Raw genomic sequence first — 12,016 nt, 5'->3', positions numbered from 1 at the left:
AAAGTGGGGGACAATATTCCTTGAGCACCAACTGTACCCTAAGTACTTAATAAAGGTTATCACACTGGATTCTCACAACATCCAAGACAGCATGCTAGAGATCCCATTGTGCAAAAGAGGGGGGAGTCAAGCTCAAATGTGATACTAAGAGAGAGCTGAGAGACTTTCAGATTCAGATACTGGAGGCTTTTTGTGTATGAAACACTTAGTATAATCCCAGCAATGTCTGCAAGGAAACACACAGCCAAGAATTACTTGAAGGGTGAAAATTTGAAGAAGTATTGATTCCTGACTTGACAATCACTTCTATTATATTCCCAGGAACCTTATCACATGTAAAAGGGGTCTGGGAATCCACCACTGACCACCACCCGCTTGGTCCACAGGTTCCATTTTAGACTTTTTCATAGACAGAAATATTTTCAATTACCTTCAGATCCATATTGTCATATTTGGGAAAACGGCACCCAGGCAGCACAAATTCTGCGTTCATGTGGTTTATTTTCAACAGGCCAAGCCAGTCTATCCCTCTGCTGCCAGCTAGTACATGTATTTCCAAGCAGAATAAAAAGAGAGATCAACCCTTTGATGGTAAACCATCAAAATCATGTGATTTTGAAAACTGACATTCTAAAAGTCAATGTGTCTGCAACACAGGCAACAATGAACAGAGGATCATGATTAAGGACTGGAAAAAGATACCACTGTCTTATTTAAGGAACTGATTCAATTAACAGCTTCCACCACAGAATTAGCAAACCATGTCCAGGGAGAGACCTTGACACTGTTTTCTTAGGGACCCAGGAAAAGCATTTCAGCACCATCTTCAGTTATGCTACAGGTGACAGGAAACAAAGCTTACCCTCTGCCCAGCATATTTGGCCCACATAACATAAGTTTGATCTTACGTGTCTAGTGGATCAGGCCAGTTGGTTCCAAATCCACTCTTCACTTGACAGTCCCCTAGGCTGACCAGCACTGGACTTTTCCATCACACGTCCTAGAGGAGACCTGCAAGAAGACTGCCTGTGGGTAGACAGACTAGCACAACTGCAGGAAAATCAAGTAACTTGGAAATTCATATAGGTGGGTGTCTGGGGCAAACACACCGTTTCCCTTATGTAGAGAAGCTTCCAAAAACATTGAGCTCTGGAACCCAATCATGCTACATCTTCCCATGATCAAGTAGGCCAAATGTTATGAAAGGTAACATAAGACAGAGACTGATCTTCAGAGATATGGCTGCCTCTTGAAAATGAACCACTGGTTCATCCTGCTTTAACCAAATATCACAGAGTAATTATGGAACATTACAGTGAAAGGCCATGACACTTGAAGAAGGACAGTCTCAGAGAACACCTTTTACTTTTTCTTTTCTCAGAGCTTGGGCCAGTGGACAGTTTGACATCAGTCGCTGCTGTTAAACAAGGGTTAAAAAACCAATCAGAAAAATTTTTCCTTATTTATGCAAAAAAGATAATGGAAAACTTTTACAGAAAACTTATGAAACAGCCCTGGACCTACATGTAACTGGGTTAAATGACACCAAACACTTACATTTTCGGCAGAAGATCCCAAACTCCATTAATCGCAGACGTAGTCAGATGAAATGCATTCAGTGTCATAACACATCAAAGACAAAGTCATATGATTAATTCTGCATTTAAAAATCAACACTATGCCCCAATGTTTATTCTCAAGGATGTTTATGAAGAAGGAACAATACCAGAATATAAACAAAATTACTCTATCAAACAAGAAATTATAATACAAACTAAAGCATAATCAGAAGTGAAGTTCATTTCCTCTCAATTGAAATTTGCACAAAACTATTTAAAGAAATACTAGGGTGCCCCAGGGACACAATTTACTGAATGCAGTGGGATGAACATGTAAAATGAAAATGTTAAGAGCATCCAGTCTTGGCTGACAAGAGGGGCTCATGCACATCCACAGTGACTGTGCACATTCGAGCACCCAGCCGGTCCATTCAATTCAGAATATGCCCACTGAAAATACGTTTATTTGAAGAGTATTTGTGAAACACGACGAAGATCGCAGTTAAGCAAAGTCAAATGATTTCAATGCCCTAAAAAGGCCCACTCCATTATAATGTATAATGAAAACAAAAGGAGAACGCTGGGTGCATGATATCCTTCTCAGTTTGAAAGAAAGCAACAGCCCAAGAGAAGGCTCTTCTCTTATTTGTAACCTTCAAACATCACCAAGTATTTTAAGGGCCATTTGTGCTTGAACAGAATGATCTTAAACACACACAAAATGCAAAACTGCCTTCAAAGGTGACTGAAGACCATGTCCAGGGTCTGTGAACAAGCCCCAAGCCGATCAAGCGGTCTGTGTACTCAATTTTCTCGTTAACATTCTCAGGATTTGTGTTCCATTTTAAGGCAAAACCACGAAGGAGACTAATCTGAAAGTTAACAAAGAAATGATATTAAACTTAAAGCCATGTTGTTAAATGAAACACAGAACACCAAGGCAGCCAAGGTCTGTCAGCTTTCGAAATAGCGCCCGAATGCCCTCAGAGACTTACTTTCTCCTTTCACGTGGAAAATAACAGAAACACTCTCAATGGTTAAGAAATGGTTAAGAAAGTTACCTAGGACTGTTACTTTATCACCATGCATGTCTCTGGTCAAATACACCCTCCTTTCTAGAGACTGTATCATGCTAGCTGCACCAAGAGTCTACTTTCTCTGATTATTTTTCTACTTACCATTCATGTACATAATCCATATCTTTGGCTATTTGGGGACGTTTGTGTTTCCATATGAATTGTGAAATTTTTTGTTCTAGTTCTGTGTGTGTGTGTGTGTGTGTGTGTGCCTGCACGTGTGGAAGCCCTGACGCACACACACTTACAAAATTCATTCACATTCTCAACTTTACATAATATGTGCAAACCTCCTAAAAAGATGTCTCCCATATTAGATCCACTCATGAATGGAATGAAAGTACCTGTTTCCCTGCATTTTTAATGTTAGATTTTTCAATCATCATTGTACATTTTATAGGGAAAGGCGCATCTTAATTTCTTTGATTTGAATGTGTCACATAATATCCGGGGGCAGACTGAATAACATTTGAATGAAAATTATACCGGATATTCACTGCACTTCTGTAACTAGCCATTCTGTGGGTTGTCTTTTCACCTTGTTTATACTTTCCTTTGCTGTTTAAAAGCTTTTAAGTTTAATCAGGTCCCACTTGTTTACTTTTGTTTTTATCTCCATGACTCTAGGAGGTGGGTCATAGAGGATCTTGCTTTGATTTATGTCATCAAGTGTTCTGCCTATGTTTTCCTCTAGGAGTTTTATTGCTTTTGGCCTTACATTTAGGTCTTAAATCCATGTTGAGTTTACCTTTGTGTATTGTATTAGGAAGTGTGCTGATTTCATTCTTTTACATTTAGCTGTCCAGTTTTCTGAGCACCATTTATTGAAGAGACTGTCTTTGCCCCATTGTATATTCTTGCCTCCTATCTCAAAAATAAGTTACCCATAGGTGCATGGGTTTATTGCTGGGCTTTCTATCTTGTTCCATTGGTCTATGTTTCTGTTTTTGTGCCAGTGCCATACTGTCTTGATGACTGTAGCTTTGTAGTATAACCTGAAGTCAGGAAGCGTGATTCCTCCAGCTCCATTCTTCTTTCTCAAGACTGTTTTGGCTATTTGGGGACGTTTGTGTTTCCATATGAATTGTGAAATTTTTTGTTCTAGTTCTGTGAAAAATGCCACCGGTAATTTGATAGGGATTGCATTAAATCTGCAGATTGCATTTGGTAGTATTTTCGCAATATTGAGTCTTCCTACCCAGGAACACGGAATATCTCTCCATCTGTCCATCTCATCTTCGATTTTTTTCACTAGTGTCTTAGAGTTTTTATCTATAGTTCTTTCATCTCCTAAGGTAAGTTTATTCCTAGATATTTATTTTTTTGTTGCAATGGTGAATGGGATTTATTCCTTAATTGCACTTTTTGATTTTTCATTGTTAGTATATAGAAATGTAGGTGATTTCTGTGTATTGATTTTGTATCCTGCAACATTGCTAAATTCACTGATTAGCTCTAGTAATTTTCTCATACTATCTTTAGGGTTTTCTATGTACAGTATCATATCATCTGCAAACAGTGAGAGCTTTACTTCTTTTCGGATCTGGATTCCTTTTATTTCTTTTTCTTCTCTGATTGCTGTAGCTAGGACTTCCAGAACTATGTTGAATAATAGTGGTGAAAGTGGACACCCAGGTCTAATTCCTGATCTTAGGAGGAATGCTTTCCATTTTTCACCATTGAGAAGAATGTTTGCTATAGGCTTGTCATATATGGCCTTTCCTATGTTGAGCTTGGTTCCTTCTATGTCCTTCTTGTTCCTTCTATGTCATCCTTTCTTGAAGAGTTTTAATCATAAATAGGTGCTGAATTTTTCAAAAGCTTTTTCTGCATCTATTGAGATAATCATATGGTTTTAATCTTTCAACTTGTTAATACGGTATATCAATTGATTGATTTCCATATAATGAAGAATCCTTGCATCCATGGAATAAATGCAACTTGATCATGGTGTATGAGCTTTTTGATGTGTTGCTGAATTCTTTTTGCTAAAAGTTTGTTGAGGATTTTTGCATCTATGTTCATCAGTGATATTGGCCTGTAATTTTCCTTTTTGTGTGTTGTCTTTGTCTGGTTTCTGTATCAGGGTGATGGTGGCCGCGTGGAATGAATTTAGAAGTGTTCCTTCCTCTGCAATTGTTTGAAAGACTTTTAGAAGGATAGGCATTAGCTCTTCTCTAAATGTTTGATAGAATTCTCCTGTGAAACCATCTGGTCCTGGGATTTTGTTTTTTGGGAGTTTTTTTTTTTTTTTTTTTTTAATCACAGCTTCAATTTTAGTGCTTGTAATTGGGTTGTTCATAATTTCTATTTCTTACTGGTTCTGTCTTGGCAGATTGAACTTTTCTAAGAATCTGTCCATTTCTTCCAGGTTATCTATTTTATTGCCGTATAGTTGTTCATAGTAGTGTCTTATAATCCTTTGTATTTCTGCATTGTCTGTTGTAACCTCTCCTTTTTCACTTCTAACTTTGTTGCTTTGATTCTTCTCTCTTTTTTTCTTGATGAGACTGGCTAAGAGTTTTCTTCCAAAAGGAAGAAAGAATTCAATCTTCTTCAAGGGAAGATTTCAACTTTCCTTGAAGCCTGAAAAAAGGAGACCTCAAACACAATAACTTAAAAAGAAGTGAAAAGGCAGAGAAATACTGCACAAGTGATGGAACAAACTAGAAACACAGAAGTCAAAATAATTGAAGAGGAAATAGGAAAATTACCTGAAAAAGAATTCAGAATAATGTTTGTAAAGATGATCAAAAACCTTGAAAACAAAATGGAGAAAATGCAAGAATCAATTAACAAAGACCTAGAAGAATTAAAGAATAAGCATACAGAGACAAAAAAACAAAATTACTGAAATGAAAAATACTCTAGAAAGAATCAATAGCAGAATACCTGAGGCAGAAGAATGGATCAGTGAGCTGGAAGATCAAACTGTGGAAATAACTTCAGAAGAGAAGAATAAAGTAAAACGATTAAAAAGAAATGAGGACAGTGTCAGAGATCTCTGGGACCATATCAAACACACCAACATTCCAACTACAGGCTTCCCAGAAGAAGAGGAAAACAAATGGTACGAGAAAGTTTTTGAAGAGATTATAGTTGAAAACTTCCCCAACATGAAAAAGGAAATAGCCAATTAAGTCCAAGAGGCAGAAAGAGTCCCATACAGGATAAACTTTCATGACTATCCCTGTGACTGAAAAGTTTTGGTAATAAAACACTTGTAGGGTTCCTGATGTAGTTTGTGGAATTCACCAGCAGATGGCACTGCTCTACTACCTTTTCGAGTTAAATGACACTGTACACCCTCCCATTGACAGCTACTATCCCCACTCCCTTCCTATGCACCAAGTCCTCTCTTATCTACCCTCTCTTGTCCATATCACAATTAGTTGTGGACAGCTAATTGTCCCTTCCTCTGAGTGCCTTGGAAATACATCTTTCCCTGGAATTTCTGCTGTCTTTCAAGAAATTCACCAACAGATGCCATTGCTCCACTAAGTTCTCCAGTTATACAAGATTTCATACATTCCATTGACATCTACTACCCACTCCATTCCTGTGTCCCAGGATCTCTTTTCTTTCTTTTCTTTCCTTTAACAAAATGGCAGTTTTTGAGTGTTTTCCCATGTCGTGAAGGCCGTGCAACACTTCTTTCTCATGGCTTTCTGTTGTAGTTCAAGGCATCCACCATCAGACTGTGCTACTCTAGCAGGTATCAAGTTATACAAGTCTCTACATGTTCCCATTGACATCTACTCCCACCATTCCTTTCCTGTGCCACAACCTCTCTTCCCTTAACACTACGGGGTGTGCTTGGGTGATTGTCCATGCCAATGAGTAAGTGAAAGTCACTCAGTCATGTCTGACTCTGCAACCTCATGGACTTTACAGTCCATGCAATTCTCCAGGCCAGAATACTTGAGTGGGTAGCGGTTCCCTTCTCCAGTGGATCTTTCCCAACCCAGGGATCGAACCCAGGTGTCACACATTGCAGGCAGATTCTTTACCAGCTGAGCCACAAGGGAAGCCCCCGTGGCAATGAAGGTCTTGGCAACGCATCCATCCTTCCAATGGCTCTCTGTTGTAGTTCAAGGAAACTACCACCAGGTGGCGCTGCTCCACTTGGTTTTCAAGTTATGTGAAACCCTATAGGTTCTCATTGACATCTATTTCCCCCACTTCCTTCTTCCCCAATACCTCTTTTCTTTTTCTTTTCCTTGCTCTTAACAAAACAGGCTGTGCCTGAGTGACTGTCCACATCAATGAAGGTCTTGGCTATACATCTTCCCAAACGTTCTCTGCTGCAGGTGGAGGAGTCCAACAGCCTATGACATGCTCCACTAGGCTATCCACTGATACCAGGCTCTACACCCTCACATTGACATCTATTCTACCCACTCCCTTCCTGTGCCCCAAGACCTTTTTCCCTTTTTTATCTTGCCCTTAAAAAATTGTCTGTGCATGGTTGTTTCCCTGTCTCTGAAAGACGTGGCAACACAACACCTCTACGGCTTTATTATATACTAGAAGCATTCCACCAGCAAATGATGCTGTTCCACTAGGTTCTCAAGTTATACTATGCTCTACACTCTCCCACTGACATGTACTACCCCACACTTTTCTGTGCTCCAAGACCTCCCCTATCTTTCTTTTCTTGTCCATATCAAATCTGGCTGTGGACGGGTGATTGTTCTTGTTGCTGAAGGCCTTAGAAACACATCTTCCCCTCGGGCTTTTGCTGTCTTTCAAGGAATTCACCAGTAGGTGGTGTAACTCCACCAATTTTTCGAGTCATAAAAAGTTCTACACACTCCCATTGACATCTACTACCACACTCCCTTCTTGTGAAACAACGTGTCCCTTCTCTTTCTTTTCTTTCCCTGAAGAAAACTGGCTGTGCTTGGGTGATTGCCCATGTCTTTGAAGGACTTGGCAACACATCTTTCCTATGGCTTTCTGCTGTAGTTCAAGGAATTCACCAGCAGATGGCGATCCTTTAACAGGTTTTCAAGTTACGCGAGCCTCTACACTTTCCCAGTGACATATACTTCTGCCACTCCCACCCTGTGCCCTGATACTGCTCTTCTTTTTCTTTCCTTTCCTTTAACACAACTGGCTGTGCTTGGGTGACTGCCCATGTCAATGAAGGCCTTGGCAACACATCTTCTAAAATGCTTTCTGCTGCAATTCAAGGAATCCACCAATGGATGAGGCTGCTCCATTAGGTTTTCTCTACAGCCTCACATTGACATCTTGTCTACCCACTCCCTTACTTTGCCCCAAGACCTCTTTTCTCTTTCTTTTCTTGTCCTTATCAAAGCTGGCTGTGAACGGGTGATTATCCTTATCATTGAATATCTTGGCAAGACATCTTCCACAGAGGTTTCTGCAGTCGTTCAAGAAATCCACTGATAGATAGAGCTGCTCCACTAAATTTAAGAGCTATACAAGTTTCTACACTCTCCTCTTGACATTTACTACTGACTCCCTTCCTGTGCCCCAAGATGTCCCTTCTCTTTCTTTTCTTTCTCTTAACAAAACTGGCTTTGCTTGGGTGACTGTCATCATCGCTGAAGACCTTGACAGCTCAAAACACACCCTTGGCTCTCTGATATATACTAAGAAATCCAACAGCATATGGCTCTGGTCCACAGGATTTCCAGTTATACGATGCCCTACATCCTCACATTGACATCTAGTCTACACACTCCCTTCTTGTACCCAAAGACCTCTTTTCTCTTGCCCTTAACATAAGGTTTTTAAAGGTGACTGTTCCTGTCGGTGAAGTACTTAGTAAAACAGTATACCCATGTCCTTCTGATGTACTTCAAGGAGTCCACCAGCACATGGTGCTGCTCCCCTAGAGTTTTGAGTTATACAAGGCTCTACAGAGTCACATCGACATCTACTTCCCTCACTCACTTCCTGTGTGCCAAGACCTCTCTTCTCTTTCCTCTCTTCCCTTTAACAAAACTGGCTGTGCCTTGATGACTGTCTATGTGAATGGAAGGCCTTGGCGACACATCTCACTCGGGGCTTGCTACTGTAGTTCAAAGAATCTACCCATAGATGGCGCTGCTCTACTAGGTTTTCCGCTGATAGGCTCAAACCTGGGTCGGGAAGATGCCCTGGAGAAGGAAATGGCAACCCACTCCAGTATTCTTGCCTGGAAAATTCCATGGATGGAGGAGCCTGGTAGGCTACAGTCCATGGGGTCGCAAAGAGTCAGACACGACTGAGCAACTTAACTTTCTTCTCTTTTCTTTTCTCCCACTTCTTTCCTGTGCCCAACATGTATCTTCCCTTTCTTCTCTTGTGCTTATCAAAACTGTCCATGCTGGATGGCTGTCCCAGTGGCTGAAGGTCTTGGTAACACAGCAACCACAAGATTTTCTGCTGTAGTTTGAGAAATCCACCAGCAGACTGCACTGGTCAACTACGCTTTGGGGTCATAGGAGGCTCAACCAACCACCTCACACTGACATCTACCCCATCCACTCCCTTCTGTGCACCAAGACCTCTGTTCTCTTTCTTCCCTTGCTTCTATCAAAACTGGCTGTGCACAGATGACTGTCCTTGTCGCTGAATGCCTTAGCAACACAATACTCTTGTCTTTGTGGTGTAGTTCAAGGTACCAGCAGATGATGCTGCTACTCTAGGTTTTCGAGTTATATGCAGCTCTACAGCCTCACATTGACATCTGCTCCCCTCAGTCTCTTTTTGTGACCCAAGACTACCCTTCTCTTTCTTCCTTGCACATAACAAATCTAGCTGTGGTTGGGTGACTGTCCATGTCGCTGGACGCCTAGGCAAAACATCTCTCCCTGGACTTTCTGATAGACTTCAAGGAAACCAACCCATACATAGTATTGTTCCATTCAGTCAGTTCAGTTTAGTTCAGTCACTCAGTCGTATCTGACTCTTTGCGACCCCATGAATCGCAGCACGCCAGGGCCTCCCTGTCCATCACCAACTCCCGGAGTTCACTGAGACTCACGTCCATCGAGTCAGTGATGCCATCCAGCCATCTCATCCTCTGTCGTCCCCTTCTCCTCCTGACACCAATCCCTCCCAGCATCAGAGTCTTTTCCAATGAGTCAACTCTTCGCATCAGGTGGCCAAAGTACTGGAGTTTCAGCTTTAGCATCATTCCTTCCAAAGAAATCCCAGGGCTGATCTCCTTCAGAATGGACTGGTTGGATCTCCTTGCAGTCCAAGGGACTCTCAAGAGTCTTCCCTAACACCACAGTTCAAAAGCATCAATTCTTCGGTGCTCAGCCTTCTTCACAGTCCAACTCTCACATCCATACGTGACCACAGGAAAAACCATAGCCTTGACTAGCCGGACCTTTGTTGGCAAAGTAATGTCTCTGCTTTTGAATATGCTATCTAGGTTGGACATAACTTTCCTTCCAAGGAGTAAGCGTCTTTTAATTTCATGGCTGCAGTCACCATCTGCAGTGATTTTGGAGCCCCAAAAATAAAGTCTGACACTGTTTCCCCATCTATTTCCCATGAAATGATGGGGCCGGATGCCATGATCTTCGTTTTCTGAATGTTGAGCTTTAAGCCAACTTTTTCACTCTCCTCTTTCACTTTCATCAAGAGGCTTTTGAAGTTCCTCTTCACTTTCTGCTATAAGGATGGTGTCATCTGCATATCTGAGGTTATTGATATTTCTCCGGCAATCTTGATTCCAGCTTGTGTTTCTTAGGTTTTCTAATAATATGAGGTGTACAGCCTCACATTGACATCTTCTACCACTCCTTCCTAGTGCCCAAGATCTCTCTTTATTTCTTCTCGTAGCCCTTATGCAAAACTGTCTGATGCAGGGGAAGTCAAGACCCGGTCACTGAATGCTTTGGAACACAACACTGACCAGGCTTTCTTATATAGCTCGAGGCATCCACCAGCAAATGGCACAGCTCCACTAAGTTCTCGAGTTATATGAGGCTCTAAAGCATCACATTGACATATATCCCTACCACTCCCTTCCTGTGCCCCAAGATCTCTCTTCTTTTTCTTTTCTTGTCCGTATCAAAACTGACTGTGCATAGATGATTGTCCCTGCCGCTGAATGCCTTGAAAACACATCTTCCTAGGGATTTCTGCTGTCTTTCAAGGAATCCACCAGTAGACGGCCCTGCTCCACTATGTTTTCCAGTGATACGATGTTCTATAACCTCACATTGACATCTCATCTACCCACAACCTTCCTCTGCACAAAGAACTCTCTTATCGGTCTTCTCTTGCCCTTCTGAAAACTGGCTGTGTACACAGTGGTCTATGTCGCTGAAGGCCTTGACAACAAAACACCCCCATGGTTCTCTGATGTATACCAAGAAATGCAACAGCATATGGGGCTGCTCCACCAGGTTTGCAAGTTATAGGAGGCTCTACAAATTCTTATTGACATCTACTCCCTCTCACTGGCTTCCTGTGCCCCAAGACATGTCTTTGTTTTCCTCTCTTGTCTTTATCAAAACTGGCTGTGCAGAGGTGACATTTCATGCCACTGCAGGCCATAGCACCAAAATAACCCATGTCTTTGTGATGTACTTCAAAGTAATCTGCAAGCAGATGGTGAAATATCACTAGGTTTTTTAGTTGCATGGGGCTGTACAAGCAACTATTGACATCTACTTCCCCAGTCCCTTCCTGTGACCCAAAACCTCTCTTCTCTTTCTTTTCTTGCCCTTATAAAAACTGGTTGTGCACGGAAGACTGACTCTTTGACTTAAAGACTTAGAAACACAACACTCCAACTGCTTTCTGATGTAGAATTTATCCACCAGCAGATGGCAGTGCTCCACTCCGTTTTTAAGTTCTATGAGGCTCTAGCCAACATTGACATCTATTCTTCACCCCCTTCTGTGGCGAAACCCTCCCTCTTTCTCCTCTTGCTCTTATCAAAACTGTCTGGTGAAGGATGACTGTCCCTTGCCTGAAGGCCTTGCCAACAAACTTCAGAGCATTCTTTTAGTTAGGTGGGTGAGTTGGATCTCTTCTCTTGGAATGCAAGAAGTGTCCGTAGTGGAGTTGGGGTATCTATGGCGTTTGGTATGTATTGGGCAGGCAGATGTAATGTTCAGGCTCGCGTTCCTGTTCTGCTGGAGAATGTACCTGGTGTTCTTGCACTGGAACTTGTGGCTCTGAGTGGGCTTGGTTGCAGTGTGGTATGGGACTTTTGGGTGAGTCTGTTTATTAATGTTCCCTGGAGTCAGGAGTTCTCTGATGTTCTAAAGTTCTGGAGTTGGGCCTCCTGCCTCTGGGTTTTGGTCCTCCTCTTACAGTAGCCTCCAGACTTCTCTATCCATACAGCACAGAAGATAAAACCCCTAGGTTAATGGTGAAACAACTCTCCACAGCCAGGAATAC

The sequence above is a fragment of the Bos taurus genome, unplaced genomic scaffold (genome assembly GCF_002263795.3).
Source record: "Bos taurus isolate L1 Dominette 01449 registration number 42190680 breed Hereford unplaced genomic scaffold, ARS-UCD2.0 ScbfJmS_848_142, whole genome shotgun sequence".
Lineage (NCBI taxonomy): Eukaryota > Metazoa > Chordata > Mammalia > Artiodactyla > Bovidae > Bos > Bos taurus.
Note: the sequence above shows the minus strand (reverse complement) of the source record.